We start from the raw sequence: 22,761 nt of genomic DNA on the forward strand, positions 1-22,761 counted from the left end.
ACCACATCATAGACATTGATGATTATAGCATTCAAGCTTCAGGTGCAGAAAACACATACTTTGTTCGCAAAATAGATGGTTCATCACTATATATTTGTTTTTTGCTAATGGTGTATGGTTTTTCTTCAGAATTGTTCCCTACATAAATATGGAAATTTGGTGCAAGCAGAATTTGCCATCAGAAAAGATAGTCTCAAGTTTCTTATTGTTTTAGGACGACATTTCAACGAGGGTCTCTATTCATATATTTATGTACTATTCGCCTAAGATTTGATTCAGCATGCACCTCTTTGCTCTCAAATTAAGGCCTGCCTTTTTTTTTGTTCTCTTCAAAATCAGTGGAAGAACAGAAGAGCTCGGGATGTGCTTTCTTTGGAGAACAAAGAGAATGCTACTCTCCATTTTGGATGAAAAGTAGAAGTTTCTGCTAGGTACTTGAGGCCAACTTTTCGAGTGGTTGAGAGTCCTAAAAGACATGGTATTATTGATGCATAACCAATTGTATCTTTACTATAAAGACGCACACATCATCTATCTCACATGAAATTAACAAAACCGAAATAATCGAACCAAACAAAATAAAAATCATGAGTTAATACCAAACACATGAAACTACATATGAAGATGAAAACCAAACACACTGTGACAAAAACCATACAGTTAAACTTACATGAACCCGAAAAACTCTTGGAAAACACAACAAACCAATTAGCCAAATAGTCAACGCTCTTTCTATCCACACATACAAAACTTTATGTAGCGTCTAGATAATGTTTGAAGATTTTAACATCCGTACCAATATGATGTTTATACACACAGCAATATTAAAAAAGTGAACATGCAACAATTGAGTAGTTAATCAGATAATTATCAAATAAAGTTTAATACCATCGTATACAGATTTTCTCACACGACATATCAGCAGGCGCGGCGTGCCGCTGCACGGACATGGCTATGTAGAGCGGACTGTACACGGTTTGAATATGTACATTTTATTGAAAGTGCATAAATGTGTGTCATTTTGTTTGTCAACATACATCATGCATGGTTCTAATAAATGTACTTCTTTCCCATCTTGAGCTCTTATATCACCTTCCTTGTGTATGCATCAATGTGCTTTTCTTCATGTAATAGCATATAACACGCGTGAAGCCATCACATATATTTTCTTTAGCTTATAATAATGTTTCATGATTCTATCACGACATACAGACGGGCGCGGCGTGCCACCGTGCAGGTTAAGCTAGTAGGAATGATACATGGGATGCGTTCAGGTAACAAGTTTAGTAATACGTAGCACCGCAGATGCGGGATCTAAAATTCTAGATGCTCCTGGTCTGGTAACTCTTAAGTTATACTACAAGTTGGAAATAGTGAATAATACTATTCCTAGTGGTTGTTTGGATAGCGGATAATAACCTCCAGTTTTTCCCTGCAAAACATAAAATAAAATACGGAAAAACTAATGCCCACACATGTTGGCACATTGCCCACACGCCTCCTTCACCACTCATTTTGCCACGTATGAACAGATCACATCAGCAGAAATCTTTTTGGTTTTTGGCTTAAAAATGTTTTATCTCCTAATTAAAAAATCGAATTAAAAATCCGTTTTCACCATTAAATCCGTCTCGACGAGATTTTCAAAACTAGACCCCATGTTGATATGTTTCGACGAATTTTTTTTCCCAAAATTGCCATGATGTTTACACTGCAGTTGCTTAAACTAAAGTTACCATGTGGCAATTTTAATTTGTAGAGCATGACAATTTTAGTTTTCTGATGATGGCAATTCCAGTACTTTGACCATGAAAATATTTTTTTTGTATGAACCATGGCAATTTTAAGTGCATGTATCATGGCAATTTTAGGTTATGGTGCATGGCAAGTCTAGTTTCTTAATTCTCCGTTTCATAATTTGTCAAAATTTACTTTTAAATGTAGAAGAAAATAGTTGAAACATATCATGGCAACTTCAGTGCAAACATCATGGCAATTCATGTGCAATAGACATGACAATTTTAACCAAATAAAAATTCGTCGAAATATATTGTTATGAGATCTAGTTTCGAAGATCTCGTCGCGAGGGATTTAATGGTGAAAACGGATCTTCAATCGGATTTTTCATTTAAGAGATAAAACATTTTGTAAACTGAAAATCCAAAAATATTCCCACATGCATGCATGTGGTGACATGTCATAGTCTGTGTGTTATAGGGCGTGTGGGCGGGTTTTGCTCCCATCACACGTGTGGGCGTTAGCGTTGTCCATAAAATAACATCCATTTTTAGCAAAACTTGGTTTTAAAAGATATTTTGGAAAATCAGTTTTCATAACAATTCTGTGACGGTTTAATAAGATTTCACAACCGTTCATGGATTCGCTACATCCATGGTACCCTTGGTCCCATGCACTTGTCCAGTGCATCTTACTCTGGGGACAACTGTGGGACGTCACCCTGTCGGATGTGCCGGATCGCATCTTCTAGCGATCGACTACTACTGGCGCATACTTGGCTAAGTCTTGCATGGTGATGGTGGATCGACCATCCAGCCAGCATGGTGGTTAACTTGGAAGTCTTGGGCTCCTCTCCGGGTCAAGATCTTCCTATGGCTTACGTACCTGGCCCGCTGTTGGACAGCTGACAGGTTTGCTGGCCGCGGATTGCCCCACATGGCCCTTTGCCTGTTATGTGATCAGGATCCAGAGACTATGCAGCAGCACCTGGCCGATTTCTCTTTCTCGCATCGGTATGGCGAGAGATTCTCTCTTGGTGCCGTGCCATCCACCCTCCCTAGCTCGGACAGCAAGTTCCGTGAGTGGTTCTCCGCTTCCATTCATGACTCACCGACCATATTACATCATGGCCTCGCCACCATGTTCATTCTCACCACTTGGAGAATATGGAAGCACCGCAAGGGCTGCGTGTTCAACAGCGACTGACCCTCGATTGCTAGGCTCACTGATTGCATCAAGGAAGATGCCTGAGCTTGGGTGCGCGTGGGGGCCAAGGGGCTTGGCCAGCTGATCGATGAGACCGAGGCATCCATAGATGGGTCACGCATACCCTCTCCTTGCGCTCTTGTAATTCTCGCTCATGCCGATTCCCGTGCATGTGCTTGTGAGATTACCTCGGTGACCATCATAATCTTTTTTTGCGGGAAAAAGAGATTGTATTCATAGAATAGCATGGGTATCCAATGTTGTTGAGGATAAAATAAACGAATTTGTACACAAAACAATAAGTAATCTTTTTAGAAAACATGGTTTCCAGGTTTTAGAGAACTAGTTTTAGGTATCGTCGAGTCAGTTAGAAAAATCCAAACAAAGATTTAATTTGTTAGTAATCACTACTTGAAAATACCTTATAGGTAGAATGTTAACAGTATCGTGGGGTACAGGGCAACCACTACTGCTACTTAGCGGTAGCGTTGGGCGCAAACCGGCGCTACATGTAATCCTATAGCAGTAGCGCTGACCGCCTACCCAACGTTGCTGCTAAGTGGTCCCGACCTATCCCACCGAGGCTACCCGTGGCAGTAGCGCGTCCTGGGTAAAACACGCTACTGAACTAATAGCAGTAGCGCGGTGATACTGAACAACGCTAACACTACCAGTCTAATGTTCCTGGCTCGTGGGCCCATCTTAGCAGTAGCGTGTTCCTGTAATCCGGCGCTACTGCTATGGCGTTTAGAAGCAGAGATATTCCATAACAAGCGCTGCTGCTAAGCCCATCCTATCTTCTCCGTGCGGCTGCCCCTCACTCTCCCTCTCCACTCCACTCTCACTCTCCCTCTCCACTCTCTCCCCTGCACCGGCCCTCCCCGACGACCACCGCCGTTGCTCAGCCAGCGCCGTCGTCGACGCTCCTTCTCCTCCTCCACCAAGTTAGCTCCTCCCCGCTCCTTCCACCTCCCTCCCTCCTCCTCCCTCCTCCACCAAGGTAGCTCCTCCCCCTCCTTCCACCTCCCTCCCTCCTCCTCCCTCCTCCTTCCACCTCCCTCCCTCCTCCTCCCTCCACCTCCCGATCCCTCCTACCACCTGCCTCCTCCCTCCCACCTCCCTCCCTGCCTCGTCCGTCCTCCTCCATGCCCCGTCTGGCCTCCTCCTCCCTCCCTCCACCTCCCCTCCCTCCCTCATCCCTCCCTTCGTTCCTGCTCCCTCCACCTCCCTCTATTTTTGAAAGTTTAATAATAGAAATTTGTAGGTATTAAATTTAATAATAGGAGTTTGTAGTAAGAAAATTTAGGTATAGCAACTTTCGTAATAGAAATTTTTAGTATGTGTTGAATAGAGTAGAACTAGGGTATTTAGTTATGTCAAACTCACATTGCCAAATTTAGAGAGAGAGAGAGAGACCTATTTAGTTATGTTTCTTGTCCGAATGAAATGTTCAAATAATAAGATATATTAAGAAATTGTTACTATTTTGAACCATTGAAATGCAATGAGCACCAAGTTTGAATGCTCATGTGTGAATGCCCAGGTGGCGCGGGGTAGATCACCGACGAGCCGGTCGACGACGAGCCCGTCGACGACGCCCAGAAGATCACCAACGACACCCACGCGCGGTCAACAACCATCGTCTATAGTGAGTAAACATGGTCTATGTGGTTTCATAGATGTTTTTATAGGTGTAGTAGTAGTGGATGAGTAGTTGTGACAATGTGTATGGACATCTTTGTATAGCAGGGAAAATCCGAGTGGCCTATGTTTTGCCAGAGTTCATTTCCGTTCCGGCAAATTTCAGGCGCTCGATATGTCCTATTTTAGCAAAGGTCATGCCAGACTTTTTCGTGAATTTTAGCATGACTTCTGCTATAAAGTAGGAAATATCGAGTGGCCTTGATTTTTTCCGTGCTTTGCCGAAACATTTCAGCAAACCATAGGTAATTTTTTATGTCATTACTCGATATATGTAACGGGTTGACTGTCATTCTGTCGGGGCTCCTTTTGTGACTTTCGGTCTATTCTTGAAGGAAGAATGCCGACTGTTGTCATGGGGTCTCTTCTCTTCCATCTTCTTGTGATATACGTTGGTAATGCATGAGAGAAGGAGGAGAAGTGACCATCACCAACGGTCGAAATATCTGTGACGGAGTGTCCACCATATAATGTCGAAATATGAGAGAGGAAGAATCCCGACTGTTGTCGTGGGGCTCGCTTTTTCTTCATTCCCGTGTGCTGGTCATTTTGGTGTAATGCACTCGGGAACGAAGGAAGGAGCGACCATCGCCGACGGTCGAATATATCAGAAAGGGAGTGACCACCATATACACCATGTGAGATGAGAGCTTTCAAGAGCTTTATTTGGGCCTTTTCTCTTTTTTTTATGGCCTCTTTTTTTTTAGTTAGTCCGGAGTCTCATCCCAACTTGTGGGGGAATCATAGTCTCCATCATCCTTTCCTCACTTGGGACAATGCTCTAATAATGATGATCATCACACTTTTATTTACTTACAACTCAATTCTTAGAACAAAATATGACTCTATAGGAATGCCTCCGGCGGTGTACCGGGATATGCAACGAATCAAGAGCGACATGTATGAAAGAATTATGAATGATGGCTTTGCCACAAATACAATGTCAACTACATGATCATGCAAAGCAATATGACAATGATGGAGCGTGTCATAATAAACGGAAACGGTGGGAAGTTGCATGGCAATATATCTCGGAATGGCTATGGAAATGCCATAATAGGTAGGTATGGTGGCTGTTTTGAGGAAGATATAAGGAGGTTTACGTGTGATAGAGTGTATCATATCACGGGGTTTGGATGCACCGGCGAAGTTTGCACCAACTCTCAAGGTGAGAAAGGGCAATGCACGGTACCGAAGAGGCTAGAAAATTGCGGAAAGGTAAGTGTGCGTATAATCCATGGACTCACATTAGTTATAAAGAACTCATATACTTATTGCAAAAATTTATTAGCCCTCGAAGCAAAGTACTACTACGCATGCTCCTAGGGGAAGGGTTGGTAGGAGTTAACCATCGCGCGATCCCGACAGCCACACAAAGGAAGACAATCAATAAATACCTCATGCTCCGACTTCGTTACATAACGGTTCACCATACGTGCATGCTACGGGAATCACAAACTCCAACATAAGTATTTTTCAATTCCACAATTGCTCAACTAGCATGATATTACCACCTTTATATCTCAAAACAATTATCAAGCATCAAATTTCTCATGATATTAATTAAAGCAAATTGCCATGCTATTTTAAGATCCTCAAAATAATATAAGTGAAGCATGAGAGATCAATAGTTTCTATAAAACAATTCCACCACCGTGCTCTAAAAGATATAAGTGAAGCACTAGAGCAAAAACTATATAGCTCAAAAGATATAAGTGAAGCACATAGAGTATTCTAAAAAATTCCGAATCAAGTGTGACTCTCTCAAAAGGTGTGTACAGCAAGGATGATTGTGGCAAACAAGCAAATAAAGACTTAAATAATACAAGACGCTCCAAGCAAAAGACATATCATGTGGTGAATAAAAATATAGCTCCAAGTAAAGTTACCAATGGAAATAGACGAAAGAGGGGATGCCTTCCGGGGCATCCCCAAGCTTTGGCTTTTAGGTGTCCTTAGATTATCTTGGGGTGCCATGGGCATCCCCAAGCTTAGGCTCTATCCACTCCTTGTTCCATAATCCATCAAATCTTTCACCCCAAACTTGAAAACTTCACAACACAAAACTCAGCAGAAAATCTCGTGAGCTCCGTTAGCGAAAGAAAACAAAAGAACACTTCAAGGTACTGTAATGAACTCATTCTTTCTTTATATTGGTGTTAAACCTAATGTATTCCAACTTCTCTATGGTTTATAAACTATTTTATTAGCCATAGATTCATCAAAATAAGCAAACAACACACGGAAAACAGAATCTGTCAAAAACAGAACAGTCTGTAGTAATCTGTAACTAACGCAAACTTCTGGAACTCCAAAAAATCTACCAAAAAAGGATGACCTAGAAAATTTGTTTATTGATCAGCAGCAATTGGAATCAATATTTTATCACGTTCTGGTGATTTTTTAACAATTATTTTTGTGAACAGAAAGTTTCTGGAATTTTCAGCAAGATCGAATAACTATCATCCAAGAAGATCCTATAGGTTAAACTTGCACAAACATCAATGAAAACATAAAAACACATCTAACCAGAGGCTAGATCAAATATTTATTCCTAAACAGAAGCAAAAAGCAAAAAACTAAAAATAAAATTGGGTTGCCTCCCAATAAGCGCTATCGTTTAACGCCCCTAGCTAGGCATAATAGCAAGGATAGATCTAGGTATTGTCATCTTTGGTAGGCAATCCATAAGTGGCTCTCATAATAGATTCATAAGCTAATTTTATTATCTTTCTAGGGAAGTGTTCCATGCCTTTACTTAACGGAAATTGGAATCTAATATTCCCTTCCTTCATATCAATAATTGCACCAATCGTTCTAAGGAAAGGTCTACCAAGAATAATAGGACATGAAGGATTGCAATCTATGTCAAGAACAATAAAATCAACGGGCACATAATTCCTATTTGCAACAATATGAACATCATTAATTCTTCCCATAGGTTTCTTAATGGTGGAATCCGCAAGGTGCAAGTTTAGAGAGAAATCATCAAATTCACGGAAACCTAGCAAATCGCACACAGTTTTTGGGATCGTGGAAACACTAGCACCCAAATCACACAAAGCATAGCATTGATGATCTTTAATTTTAATTTTAATAGTAGGTTCCCACTCATCATAAAGTTTTCTAGGGATAGAAACTTCCAACTCAAGTTTTTCTTCATAAAATTGCATCAAAGCATCAACGATATGTTTGGTAAAGGCTTTATTTTGACTATAAGCATGTGGAGAATTTAGCACGGATTGCAACAAGGAAATACAATCTATCAAAGAGCAATCATCATAATTAAATTCCTTGAAATCCAAAATAGTGGGTTCATTAATATCTAGAGTTTTGATCTCTTCAATCCCAGTTTTATCAATTTTAGCATAAAACTCCGAATTTTTGGAACGCCTTCTAGGTAAAGGTGGATCATATTCAGTCTCATCATTATCAAGATTCATATTGCAAAACAAAGATTTAACAGGGGACACATCAATAACTTTTAGATCTTCATCTTTATTCTCATAAAAAATTAGAAGAACACGCTTTCACAAAGCAATCTTTCTTAGCACGCATCCTAGCGGTTCTTTCTTTACACTCATCAACGGAAATTCTCATGGCTTTGAGAGACTCATTGATATCATTCTTGGGAGTAATAGATCTAAGTTTCAAAGAATCAACATCAAGAGAAATTCTATCAACGTTCCTAGCCAATTCATCAATCTTAGGCAACTTTTCTTCAAGCAAAGCATTGAAATTCTTTTGCGAATTCATAAATTCTTTAACACTAGTCTCAAATTCAGACGGATCTTATTAAAATTTCCATAAGAATTGTTGTAGGAATTACCATAATTATTAGAGGGATTACTATGGTACGGCCTAGGATTAAAGTTTCCTCTATACGCATTGTTACCAAACTTATTCCTACCAACAAAATTCACATCCATAGATTCGTTATTATTCTCAATCAAAGTAGACAAAGGCATGTCATTAGGATCAGAAGAAACACTTTTATTAGCAAATAATTTCATAAGTTCATCCATCTTTCCACTCAAAACATTAATCTCTTCTATCGCATGCACTTTCTTAATAGTGGATCTTTCGGTGTGCCATTGAGAATAATTAACCATAATATTATCTAGGAGTTTAGTAGCTTCTCCTAAAGTGATTTCCATAAAAGTGCCTCCCGCGGCCGAATCTAAAAGATTTCTAGAAGCAAAATTCAACCCGGCATAAATTTTTTGTATAATCATCCACAAATTCAAACCATGTGTAGGGCAATTACGTATCATTAATTTCATCCTCTCCCAAGCTTGTGCAACATGTTCATGATCAAGTTGCTTAAAATTCATAATATCGTTTCTAAGAGAGATGATCTTAGCGGGAGGAAAATACTTAGAGATAAAAGCATTTTTTGCACTTATTCCAAGAATCAATACTATTTTTAGGCAAAGACGAAAACCAAGCTTTAGCACGATCCCTAAGCGAAAAAGGAAATAGTTTCAATTTAACAATATCATTGTCCGCATCTTCCTTATTTTGCATATCACACAAATCAACGAAGCTATTTAGATGGGTAGCGGCATCTTCACTAGGAAGGCCGGAGAATTGATCTTTCATAACAAGATTCAACAAAGCAGTATTGATTTCACAAGATTCAGTATCGGTAAGAGGAGCAATCGGAGTGCTAAGGAAATCATTGTTGTTGGTATTGGTAAAGTCACACAATTTGGTATTATCTTGAGCCATCGTGACAAGCAAGCAATCCAACACACGAGCAAACAAGAAACACGCGAAAAAGAGGCGAACGGAAAAGAAAGGGCGAATAAAACGGCAAGGGTGAAGTGGGGGAGAGGAAAACTAGACGCAAATGGCAAATAATGTAATGCGGGAGATAAGGGTTTGTGATGGGTACTTGGTATGTTGACTTTTGCGTAGACTCCCCGGCAACGGCGCCAGAAATCCTTCTTGCTACCTCTTGAGCACTGCGTTGGTTTTCCCTTGAAGAGCAAAGGGTGATGCAGTAAAGCAGCGTAAGTATTTCCCTTAGTTTTTGAGAACCAAGGTATCAATCCAGTAGGAGACCACGCACGAGTCCCTCGCACCTACACAAACAAATAAATCCTCGCAACCAACGCGATAATGGGTTGTCAATCCCTTCACAGTCACTTACGAGAGTGAGATTTGATAGATATGATAAGATAATATTTTTGGTATTTTTATGATAAAGATGCAAAGTAAAATAAAAGGCAATAAAAATAACTAAGTGTTGGAAGAATAATATGATGGAAGATAGACACGGGGGCCATAGGTTTCACTAGTGGCTTCTCTCAAGAGCATAAGTATTACGGTGGGTGAACAAATTACTGTTGAGTAATTGATAGAATTGAGCATAGTTATGAGAATATCTAGGTATGATCATGTATATAGGCATCACGTCCGAGACAAGTAGACCGACTCCTGCCTGCATCTACTACTATTACTCCACACATCGACCGCTATCCAGCATGCATCTAGAATATTAAATTCATGAGAACGGAGTAACACTTTAAGTATGATGACATTATGTAGAGGGATAAACTCATGCAATATGATATAAACCCCATCTTGTTATCCTGAATGGCAACAATACAATACGTGCCTTGCTGCCCCTACTGTCACTGGGAAAGGACACCGCAAGATTGAACCCAAAGCTAAGCACTTCTCCCATTGCAAGAAATATCAATCTAGTAGGCCAAACCAAACTGATAATTCAAAGAGACTTGCAAAGATAACCAATCATACATAAAAGAATTCATAGAAGATTCAAATATTATTCATAGATAAACTTGATCATAAACCCACAATTCATCGGTCTCAAAAAACACACCGCAAAAGAAGATTACATCGAATAGATCTCCACAAGAGAGGGGGAGAACATTGTATTGAGATCCAAAAAGAGAGAAGAAGCCATCTAGCTAATAACTATGGACCCGAAGGTCTGAGGTAAACTACTCACAAGGGTGGAGGGCACGCGCCCCTACCTCGTGCCCTCCTGGTTGATGTCTTGACGTAGGGTCCAAGTCCTCTGGATCACGTTCGTTCCAAAAATCACGTTCCCAAAGGTTTCATTCCGTTTGGACTCCGTTTGATATTCTTTTTCTGCGAAACTCCGAAATAGGCAAAAAACAGCAATTCTGGGCTGGGCCTCCGGTTAATAGGTTAGTCTCAAAAAATATAAAAGTGTATAATAAAGCCCATTAAACATCCAAAACAGAATATAATATAGCATGGAACAATCAAAAATTATAGATACGTTGGAGACGTATCACTTCACCATCATGGCGAAGGAGACTTTTGACGTTTTTACGGTACGTAACGCCGACAAGTATTTTTCCGTAATTAAGCATGACTTGTGATTTTTGGCTTCAACATGTAATTTCCACTTTTTACAATTCGAATAGTTGATCCCATGTCATGCAAGACCGTATGTCTTGGAAATGCTCGGTTCAGAGATAGGGAGAGAACAGAGACGAAGAGAGCTCACCTTAGGACTAAGCATGGTTTCACTTTTTGGGTTAAGCTATTTAATGCACCGAATAGCTCACATTTTGGTTGCTCAACTTAGAGAGGACTTTGCAAGGAAATATGAATTTAATTAAGGAGGATATGAAAACAACCTTCGATATTCGGCCCGAAGATGAAATTGATGATAATATCGACATTTGGGTCGATGTGGACACACTTCCAATTCTACCTCTTTGTGAGTTTGTCAAATAAATTTGTTAAGTAATATATATTGTTTATTTAAAAATCATTGACAACTTATTTCCATTGACAGCTTATTTCCATTCTCCAGAAAATGTATGGAAGATAGTAGATAAAACCTACTACACTTATGGCTCTGACCTAACTTACGACAAGAAAGATCACTTGTCTCATTTATTATTGATGTTGAGACTTTCACTAACAATTATGAAACTCCTCCACATTATAGTCAGTACGTGCCACTAGATCACGTGTTGAACTACGGTAACATCCATGGAAATGGCATGGTGAGAATTTGTGCTATTATGACACCCATGCATCTTTTGCATACATTCTTCTAAAACTAAACTACATTGCTAACTACATTATTATTATGATCTTCAATAGAAAATCCCAAAGGATTGTGTGCCTCATCTGATGCATACGAAAGGTCACATTGATATTATTAGCTTACGGCTAAGTCTGCCTATGGTTCTCCACTATGCATAAACGTTTTCTCGAAGAGATGAAGACCTCACAATCAAAGGATGGAAAAAATTTATGAATAATCGTAGGGAGCTACTTGGAGTCAACATAGTGCGAAGCCCACGAATTGGAGACATGATTATCTCAATTCTCCATAATGGAGAGTCAGGGGCTATCATGTTTTATGCTATTTTACCTTAGAGAGGGTAGCAGGTCCTAGCTAGTACTCATGATCATGTGCTAAGAACAATTAATTTGTGTTGGTTATGACTATGATGACGAGGAGGGGTTATTATTATTATTATTATTATTATTATTATTATTGTTATTGTTATGATGATGATGAGTGATGTGCTAGAATGATGAGTTCTTTGATGACTATGATGATGAGTATGGCTTGTTATTATGATAATGATGATGAGTTAAATATTATTATGATGATGATACTGAGTTGTTATCTCATTATGAGCACGATGAGTTATTATACTAGTGGGTGAAAGAAACATGGATTAGATTCAAGTGGAGGCAACATGGTACAGATCCAAAGTACTACTAATCCAAAGTTGGTGGTGACCAACTTTGGATTAGTAGTACTTTGGATGTGCACCATGATGCCTCCACTTGAATCTACCAACTTTGGATTAGTACTACTTTGGATCTGCACCATGTTGCCTCCACTTGAATCTAATCCATGTTTCTTTCACCCACTGATATAATAACTCGTCATGATCATAAAATAATATGATGAGACTACTGTATAAAACATGTACAAATACATCGCAAATATGCAGAAGAAAATAAAAATACAAAAAAATTAGCAGTAGCGCTGGTTGGACCATGCTACTATTAAGTAGGTGTAGCAGTAGCACTGGTTGGACAAGCGCTACTGCTAGGTAGGTTAGCAGTAGCACTTGTTCAAACCACGCTACTGCTGAACATTAGTTGTAGCGCCGGCCCTAGCGCTACTGCTATGCTTCCATCCAGCGCTACTACAAGGGTTTCTCCTAGTAGTGAATACTGCTAGACAAGCCCAACAAAAATCAGTTCTCCAAAACATGGCTTATCCAAACAGCCTCTTCGATCAACATGTGTTTTGAATATGCGGTTCTAGGGTTTGATGCGATTCGGTTTGAAACAGTGCAACTTCTTTTTAGTGTATGAAACATTACAACTGGGTGTTAGAAAGTAATAGTGGGCCGGTAACCCATGTAACTTTGGTGAGCTTAGGACGAATAGTCATTTTCAGTTTTATTTTAAATTTTTGGCAGTTTTTTTGTTAACAATTAATGAAAAAATAAAAAAGTAAGTTTTTAAATATACCACTTCAAAGTTAGAAATACTCATGAATGTAAAATAACCCAAAAGTTAAAAATTATTCACTAGCTTTAAAAATGCTAAATAGTTTGCATTTAAAATAATGTTAATGAATTTTAAAAACGACGACTTCATGAATTTAATAAATAATATTAATGAAAACAAAAAAGGAAAAAATATGAAGGAAACCCAAAAAAACATGATTAAAATGAAAAATGCAAAAGATAACCAAAGAAAAATTGGTAGAGCGCAAAAACAATTCACCGAAAACCGTTGGACTTGCACAACTGTAAGTACGTGGGCCAGGCCTATTACAATTTATTGTGCGATTTAACGACAGTCTGTCACAAAAGGTGGCGAATAGGAATTTCCATTATTTGTCGCTTGTATTCTAAAGATTCAACCCATGCGAGGCACGAATATTAGACCCGCATGGCAGAGAGGAAAGCCGACCATGAATATTGATTTTATTTGCTAATTCATCATACATACTAGCGGGGTCTAGCACAACACGGAGAACATGGGTACTGGCATTCTGCATGTTGCTGCGAGAATCGATTGCAATATATTTCGATATGATTGAGTTGTGTGGAATATAAATACTTTGATTAATACCATGTGAATCAAAATTACAAATACATAACACTTATTGTATTTTATCATGTATAGTTGTAATGTATTTGGTGAATATAAGTAGAATAAAAGAATATTTTCCCGTGCATTGTTGCATGTCAGAAAGTCTGTTTGTGCGTTAACGGTATGTACCGATAAGATATCCAGCGTCCATCTTAGCATCATGATCGATGACTATGCCATGTAGGAATCACCTCTTTCTGCCATACACAAGCGAATACACGACACAATACAGATGTGTGGGACCCATAACCTAATAAATATCTCACATCATTTACTACACAGCTCCAGCAGCCCACCACCGATCTCTTTCTCATCCCCATTCTCTCACCTTGAGATCTCTCTCTATATATATATATATATATTTTTGATAAAGGATAGATTTTATTAGCTTAAAAAGGAGCATCAAGAGGATACAAACCCAAAGAGCACACATCCGGCCTCTGCATAGCTAGGATGCACACAGCCAACACCAACACACGCACAGCAAAAAACACGTTAGATAGCAAAGTCATATAAGACCAAAGCTATGTGTAGGCGAGTAAAAGAAAACCCGAAGCGACCAGATCCACGATCAGCAAACTATATCAACAACCATATCCGCACCAACCATCTCATGACATCACACAGACGACGAGGTTCTTAAACAGTAACGCCTTCAAGAAAGGAGCAACACTCAAGTGTTGCCGTCACCGGATACAACCACCAAGGCCTGAATCTAGGTTTTCACCCTGAAGAATCAGTGCAAGCATATCCGAGCAATGCCTTCAACAAGGTAACGACGTAAAAAAACATCGCCATTGCCAGGTATAACCAGCTCAGGTCAATCTAAGCTTTCACCCCGGATCTCGCGACCGGGTGCTCACAGCACCACCTTCGAAGTCACTCAAGTGTTGTCGCCACCACTTTTCCGTAATCCCAGCAGGTGCATACGATATATATATATATATAATCCTGGGTGAGGAATAGTTATTCTTCACCCTCCTCTATTTTACCATCAGTGCACTGTAATTTTACATTTCGTAAGTTTTTTCTTACTTCTGACTAAAAAGAGGTTGTAAGAAAATATATAATCGCCGTAAAAAATATTTTATATTATATAAAATTACAAACGTAAAAACATAGTGTAAAATATACATAAACTTCAAATTTTCTTGTCTAATGTCATATATTTTTATTTTCTTATAACAAATTTTACGTAGTGAATCAATAAGAATGTAACTATTTGAATTCCAAATGTAATTTAATTATGAAGTGATCGTAAGATTACCTCGGGTGAAGAATAACTTATTCTGCACCCTGGATGATGAATAACATCACTATATATATATATATACTCTCTATCTCTGGTTTTATATATATGTTCATCTTTTTCTTCGCAGGATTCACCAATAACCGGCAGGCAGCGAGGCCGGATCACACCGGTCGACAACGGATCCAGTGGTGGGCTGGACCTGCACGAATGCATGGCTGGGCAAGCACGGGACCACGCCGGAACTGCGCTGGCCTCACATCTGGTCGCCCATGCCGCTCCTCTGACAAGGCTCCTGCCTCCACCAGCGAATGACGCTCCCGGCGAGCAGTGAAGATAGATGGCCGAGGCGTCCTCCTCGTCGACCAGCTGGATTGGAGGTACTGAGAACCGTTGGGCTACTTCTCCAGGTAATTTGAACTCCTAGCTCCAACATCAGTCACAGGTGGATCTCGCTGTCGACAAGCAATTGGTGGTGGTGCTGCAACATTGTTTGCGTCATGAACCCCTCTGGTGAGCTATGAAGCCAACCCCTCTCTATCTCTGTGTTCTTCAAGATTTCTGGTTTTATTGCGCATGTTTTGAACCATTCAGGTTAGAAATGAAACGCATCTCTCCTAACCTCTCTCTCTACTTGTTTCCCAGATGGTCGGCCTCCCCAGCTCCTTGCCGTTGAATGTAAATATGTGGATTAGTAATCTATGATGTAATATGTCCAATACTGATAAGTGGTATATTAGTATTGAAACTATAATTTGTGGTCTCTGTGAAATATGGTATATGATATTGAATATCTTATATACGTTGTATGTGAGATATGTGATATGTGATATATCTGGTATATGAAACTGAACTTTGTTATATGAAATCTTATATGTGGTATATGAAACTGAATAGTGGTGAAGCTTGCAGCAAATTACTAGGCGGGCTGGGCAAGCCAAACTGCAAGAAATTGGGATTCTCTCGGTCCATGGGCTGACAGTAATAGGAGCAGGTGCTGGAAAGCTGAGCGGGCCATGGCCCATGTGGTCTTGCTATATGAAATCTTATATGTGTTCTGTGTGAGATATGTGATATCTGATATATGTAATGCAATGGTTTTTTTCTTCTGAAATTTGTTGCATTCACGTGAGCTATGTACGATTATAAAATGAACAAATAGTTGTTGCATTTTGTGAAATATGTGTATAATAATTCAGAATGTTGTGGAATTAATTCAACTGGTCCAAAAATAGATTGAAACGAGATTCTGCGTTTATTAAATAGTTCAAATTGATGTGCATATTTGTGAAACACGCCACTGGAAATTGAAATGTGATTCAAAAACAATATGAAGCTAATTATTTTGAAATGTGTAAAAGTTTATTTCAAGAGAGCAAAATATGTTATTTGAAAAATGTGCAATACAGATATATGTGATTTTTGTGAAACACACCACTAAAAATTGAAATGTAGCTTCTGAAAGTGAAAAGCAAGATGAAACTGAAATGTCAACATGTGAAACTGATTATTTAAAAATGTGTGCTAATTTGTCCAAAATACTGAAACAGGTTATTTAAACAGCAATTAAAATAAATTTTATTTTTGTGAAATAAGCCAGTGAAAAGTGAAATGTAGGTTCTGAAAGTGAAAACAAATATGAAATTAAAATATCAACTTGTGAAACTAATTTTTTGAAAATGTGTAACTGCCTATTTCAAAAGAGTGAAATACATTATTTGAAAAATGTGCAGATGAAATAGATGTAATTTTTTGTGAAACAAGTCAGTGAAAATGAAATGTAGGTTCTGAAAATGAAAAGAAATATAAAAGAAGCCAATGGAATGTGAAATGTACGTTCAATTTAAATGTGGTTGAAAATTATTCAGTATTGGTCTTCTTTCAAAGGTTTTGGCGCAAGGAGTTTAAATATAAAAAAAGTTTCAAAAACAAATATATGATTTGAAAGATATGGTTGTTTTAATTAGCTAAGCACATTAGTTTAAAATGTAAAGGCTGGAGCCTGGGATGTTGCTAGTACGTGGGATGAGCACATGTCACGTGGTGGGTCCATGTTGTAACAGGGCTGGAGAAGAAATACGAAGATGGGAAATCAGAGAAAGATGTGAAATACAAAGATACTTGGCCCACAGATGCTAGTTGGCAGCTTGCTATTGGAGCCCATACTACCGGTACCTAGCGTTACCGCTCAAATTTTCACTATATGTTGCATATAGCGGCGGTTCTTTCTCCATGCATGGTTGCATGTTGAGGTGGCTTTATCCCATCCCTAATTGTATGGTGATGTGCCATGCTTGCATGTTGGGATAAATAAGTTAGGGCATGCAGTTCTGCAACTAATTTAACTAGTCAATACCAATTACTATACATGCAAATAGATGTCAGGTTTTCCTCGTTTCAATTTCTGTCGAGGAACTAGAGACCGCGTAGAGAAGAATGACTGCATGCAACCTCCTAGATTCTCTCCCACATTTTTCTGAAATTCATTAAAATATAAATGAAATAATAAAATATCTGAAAATAATGATCATAGATTCAAACGTATTTGCATAATATACTCAATTTCAGTGCTTATTTATGAACACAATTAAAATATTACTATACTGAAATATTTGAACAAGATTAACTCATATGTTGATAAAAATTATAAGTAATTAAGCATCAAATTTTGGTGAAATAAATGAAAATATATGTTAAATGTTGTTAGAATTCCTTGATAAAAATGATTTAATTAATGTTTGGAAAAATGTCACATATATTTTACAAAATGTTTGAACCATGTCTCTACTCTGAAAAGGGGGTGTTGGTGGCGTCCCCTCACATCCCACCAACCCTATATTACGCCGGCAAGCATGTTACAAGCGTCATTTACTCAAAGGCATTCGACTTGGGCTGGCCCATTTGACGGGTGTATTAAATCAATCAAATCGGCACTTTGCCGAAAAAATGTCATGTATTAACTTAAGCGAGTGTTAATTGTTCTAAAAAGTGTTGTGAAATAATTGAAAAGTGAAATAAAATGACAATAATAACTGAATATGTAACTGACGGAAATCCAACATAGTCGAAATATTGGTCTGGTTTAAAGGTCTTCTGACAACGAATTCGTATGTGTAAAAATATATAAATTTAGAAAGTCTATGAAATTAAATAGTTGTGTTTTCTGTGGAAGAGAGACTCAGTTTGCACGCAACCGTACTCCCTCTATAAACAGTATGACAAACATTTTTCAAGGATCAGAGCATCTCTAGCAGATCTGCTATACCCCGTCCCGCAAAACATTTTTCACGCTTTAACGGTACGACTTTTGTTTTGCCAGAACAGACCCTGTAAAAAATACAAGCTCCCGACAAAATTACATAAACTCCCCTAAAAGCGTCATCTAAATTACAATCGAGTCTTTCAATTCCTAGGCCGCGCCTGCGCGGCCAACCGAGCACCCGCACCACGTGCATGTCAAGAGGCTCGTTTGGGCCGGAGGCTCCTCCCGGCGCCGCTATTGGTGTGCACCACGACGGAAGCAGCCGAGCTCCTGCCCGCGCCCATGGCCGAGCCGTTGTTGCTGCCTCGCTCGCGCTAGCTAGCTAGCTAGTGCGTTGCTGCTGCACCGGGTGGCCAGCGGCGAGCTCGTTCGCGGCTGGCAAGTACGGCAGTGAGCGATGGATGCAGGGTGGCAGCGGCGGCAGGCGGCAGCTCGCGGGTGGCGGCATGGGGCAGCGCGTGTGCGACGGCAGAAGCGTCTCACGTCAGTGGTGGCAGGAAAACCGTGGAGGTAGCTGAAACATTCCTCCCGCCAACATTTTTTGTTTAATAGGTCCCTAGAAAAAATACCCCCAATTTATAGCCGAAATGGTGCAGAATATGCAGGATCCTGTAAAAGAATTTAGCAGACTGCCGACTTTGCTATATCTGCTCTGGGCGGAGAAAACCAGCTGGTCTGGTAAACTGGCGGTTATTTTGCTGAACGACCCAGTTTACGGGATTTGCTAGAGATGCTCTCAGAATGGCATATTGTGGCAGCAGTATTACATGTTCCATCGGTGGACACCCTCTTAAGATTTACTATTTTCGCAGTGGCATGGCCTAGGACACAAGGAGGTCAAGCAGCCAATGTGCTACTGAGAAGGGGGAGATGGAAACAAGAAACACTCACAAAAACAATCAAGAATCACACGACAAATCTATGAGTCCAGGGGTCATAACACAGTTGCCTCTTCTTCGCGAATAAACACAGACACCACTTAGTTCATTCCAAAAAAAAATCAAATCATGCATCATAATTCATGTTTACCTGAAAGAAAATTACATCATAAAATCGCCTTTACCCAACAAATCACATAAAAACTTCGTCTTGAGGTGTGTCAATTGCTCGTCCAAATTTTCCAATTAGTTAATAGTTTATTCATGCACGAATGCAGATTTATTTTCCTCAAGCATTTGTTAAGGAGATGTATCCATTCTTGATCATCCACTCCATACTCCAGTGGTTGTTAACGTTCTTGTAGGTCCAATAAGCCCATCCAAATGTGGCTTGCCGGTACACCTCCATTTGTGCATTCGCAAATCTCTGGTAGTCTTCCTTCGTTGCACTAGGTACCTTCCACTCGGCCACCCATTCGCCTACACAAAACATATCACGTGCATGAGGTATTGTAGACCTAGTTAGTTTTAACTTGAAACACGAAAATTCAAATAGTGAGTGGCGAAAAATTCATGCATGTTCCAAGCAAGACCGGATCTATACAATCACAAACTTACCAACAAAGGTGAGAGCACCATTTCGCCTTGTGATTTTCCTGAGATCATCGGCGATGGTGTTCCTCACGTAGTCAATGTTCTGCTGCACAGTGAAACTATTGAACTTGTTGTCGAACAACGTGTAGTAGTGCACGTCAATGACGGATCTGGGAAACTTTTCAGCAAAATCGAGGAGCTCGGTCGAAGGTGCCGACAGCCGGTTGGACATGATCACATAGGTCTTGGGCGAGTACTTCCTGACTTTCTTGTAGGCGTCTTGGTAGTACCTTTTCAGGCTATCTAGGGACACGCCGGGAGCCAGTGGCTCATTCATTAGCTCCACTGCGAGGAGGCTTGGTCTCTTGGCATACCTGTATGTACATCAAATGCAAAGAAGAATTAACAAGGAGGCCTAAATGCTCGAAACGATCTGGGCGCTGCTAAATTTATTTTCTATGTCCTTTAGATATTTGGTATTGCTTTTTTTTTCTTATTTTGCCTATTTGATTGACAAGATCATGGTTTAGGTATAAAATCAACAAACTTCACCACCAATCCCTATATATACCGAGGAAACGTGACTAAAATTTTGTTCCCCATTTTGGGTAAATTAATTAACAGTTATTACTTACCTAGCTGCGAGGAAATCAATCACTTGCACTGTTTGCGCAATGTTGGAGTCAGTGGTTCCCCAGCTCTGCGTGCCGTCCCTTGTAGAGCTGTGCTCATTAGGGCTCTGCCCCCCAGGAGCTGCGTGCAAGTCTATGATCACGCCTAGCTTGTGGGCCCTGCATGTACATCCACAAAAATATTGATAAATAATTCCTTTCAAAAAATTAATAGCCAATCCAATATTGGTTCTCATTCAAGTTTGTGAATTAGACTACATACTCTGCCCATTTGAAAGCATTGTCCAAGGCTTGGAGCGATCCTCCGACGTACGGAGCCGGAGGATTGGCACCGCTGGCAATCCACCATCCGACCGGGATCCTTACTGCATTGAGCCCATTTGCCGCTATAAAGCGGAAGTCATCTTCAACGATGTATGTGTTCCAATGGTTCTGCCAACATGGAATCGACAAAATTGAACTGCCAAGAATGATACTTATTTGAATTGCTCGAAATACTAAGTTTGAGTAACTAGAATAATGAAATGTAAACCAATATAAGAACCCAAAAGAGTACCGAGCGACCAACAGTGAGAAACCGAAAAAGAAGTGGCAACGTTTTTGAATTGAAACACTAGCCAGCAATCAACAAGTTCGAACCATCTTACTTACCCTCATGACCTCTGCAGCCTTCTCTGTGCCGTAGCCATTGCATACTTGGTACTCTCCTTGTAGCCCCCCGACCATGGTCACCGCAAACACCGACGGGTCATCGTCGCCCCAGCTCGTGCTCTCGCCAAAGTCGGCCGTCAATGAACCATCTTTGTTTGCCTGCCAGCAACGAAAATTGACTTGTAGTTTAAGAGTGTGAATCTAGTACTGAGAAATCAATGAGGTCAACACTTAGTACTACTTCAGAAAAGAAAAGAGAAGAGAGGTCAACTAATCAGGACAGTATTACCTGCAGGAAGAGCCCATTTGGTGCTCTGATCCTCATCCTATTCTGGTTGTCATTGCGCACTAACTTGAACGTCTCGGATGGCCCCGGCGTGGTGACCGTCGCCACCACAACGCCAGTGCTCCCGACGCCCACAAACTGGTTGCCGAACACCTTGAAGTTGAAGGTCGTCTGGTCGATCCGCCAGAGCTTGAAGGTCTCCCAGCCCGAGGCGGTAGCCCGGTTCGCGACGAGGGCCGCGCCGCCACCCTGCTCGGCAGCCACATAGGCATTCTGCGTCACAGACTTGAACTGCAGCTGCGTGCCATCCTGCTCGGCATGCAGAAATCACGAGATCATGTAAACAGCATATGACATATTCTGAGAGAAGAGAGAGAAGCTACCTAGCTGGGTCAATTGCTTACCAGGAGATCTTTGTTGGGGATGCCGTCAAAGAGGGAGGGCAGGATCCAGCCCTCGGTGACGAGCCAGCCGCCGAGGTTCACCGCCCGGATTCGGGGGCGATGAGAAACCGGGTTCAGGGGCAGATTAACTGACATCTGAGCTTGAGAGAGGCAGCACAGCCATGAACAGCAGCACAGGAGGAGGAGACAGACGTAAGAGGTCCTCATCTCGTTACTACCTTAGCTAGCTCTTTGTAAGGCAAAAGCTCTGTGTGTGTGTTGTAATTATATGGCCTGCTCGGGTCGCTTAAATAGGAGATTAAGTGGGTCAGTGAAGAGAATATCTCAAGGGTATATGGCAGAGTGAGCTGGACAAGTAAGGTGTGGCTCCAGCTCCGCAAGCGTGGCTATACATCAATCAATACATATTCTCTTGTATTTTCCATTAGTTTATTTTAACACATTTTTTGCAACATACCCGATGGTCTCACGAACCTTTTATTTCGAAAATAAAATGTTCTCAAAATAGTTTTTGACTTTTTTGTCAAAGAGTCAAATATGTCATTTTCGGCAGTTTTCCAATTATTTCAGTGAACAAAAATAAATCAATTTGAATTACTTCAACGCTCTATCGTTTTTTCAAAAATGTCTACATACATATTTCATAATAATCACATAATTTCAATTATTCCAGTCATATTTGAATCAATTTTTGAAACATTTCATACATGCACCACATATTTCATTGTTTCAAAATAGTTTACAAACATAATTTGTAAATAATCACATAAATTTCAATTAGTTCAGTCATATTTCAATCAATTTCACAAAACTTTACAAATACCATTCATAAATATTCACCCAAATGTCAATTACTGCAGTCATATTTCAATCAATTTCACAAAAAAAGTTACATATACCATTCATAAATATTCACAGAAATTCTTAGGCGATTGCGGGTCGGTTATATTGTAAATTTGCTAAAACAGTTCATCAGTCTCAAAGCATGTGTGCGTGGCACATTTCAATCTACTATGT

The 22,761-nt window shown here is 39.9% G+C and overlaps 1 pseudogene; it reads right to left on the minus strand.

Annotated features, from left to right (window-relative positions):
- Positions 1-21,905, minus strand: part of LOC109741994 (uncharacterized) — an 86,587-nt pseudogene extending 64,682 nt beyond the window's left edge.
- Positions 21,906-22,761: the final 856 nt, after the last annotated feature.

Source organism: Aegilops tauschii, chromosome 1 (assembly GCF_002575655.3).
Source record: "Aegilops tauschii subsp. strangulata cultivar AL8/78 chromosome 1, Aet v6.0, whole genome shotgun sequence".
Lineage (NCBI taxonomy): Eukaryota > Viridiplantae > Streptophyta > Magnoliopsida > Poales > Poaceae > Aegilops > Aegilops tauschii.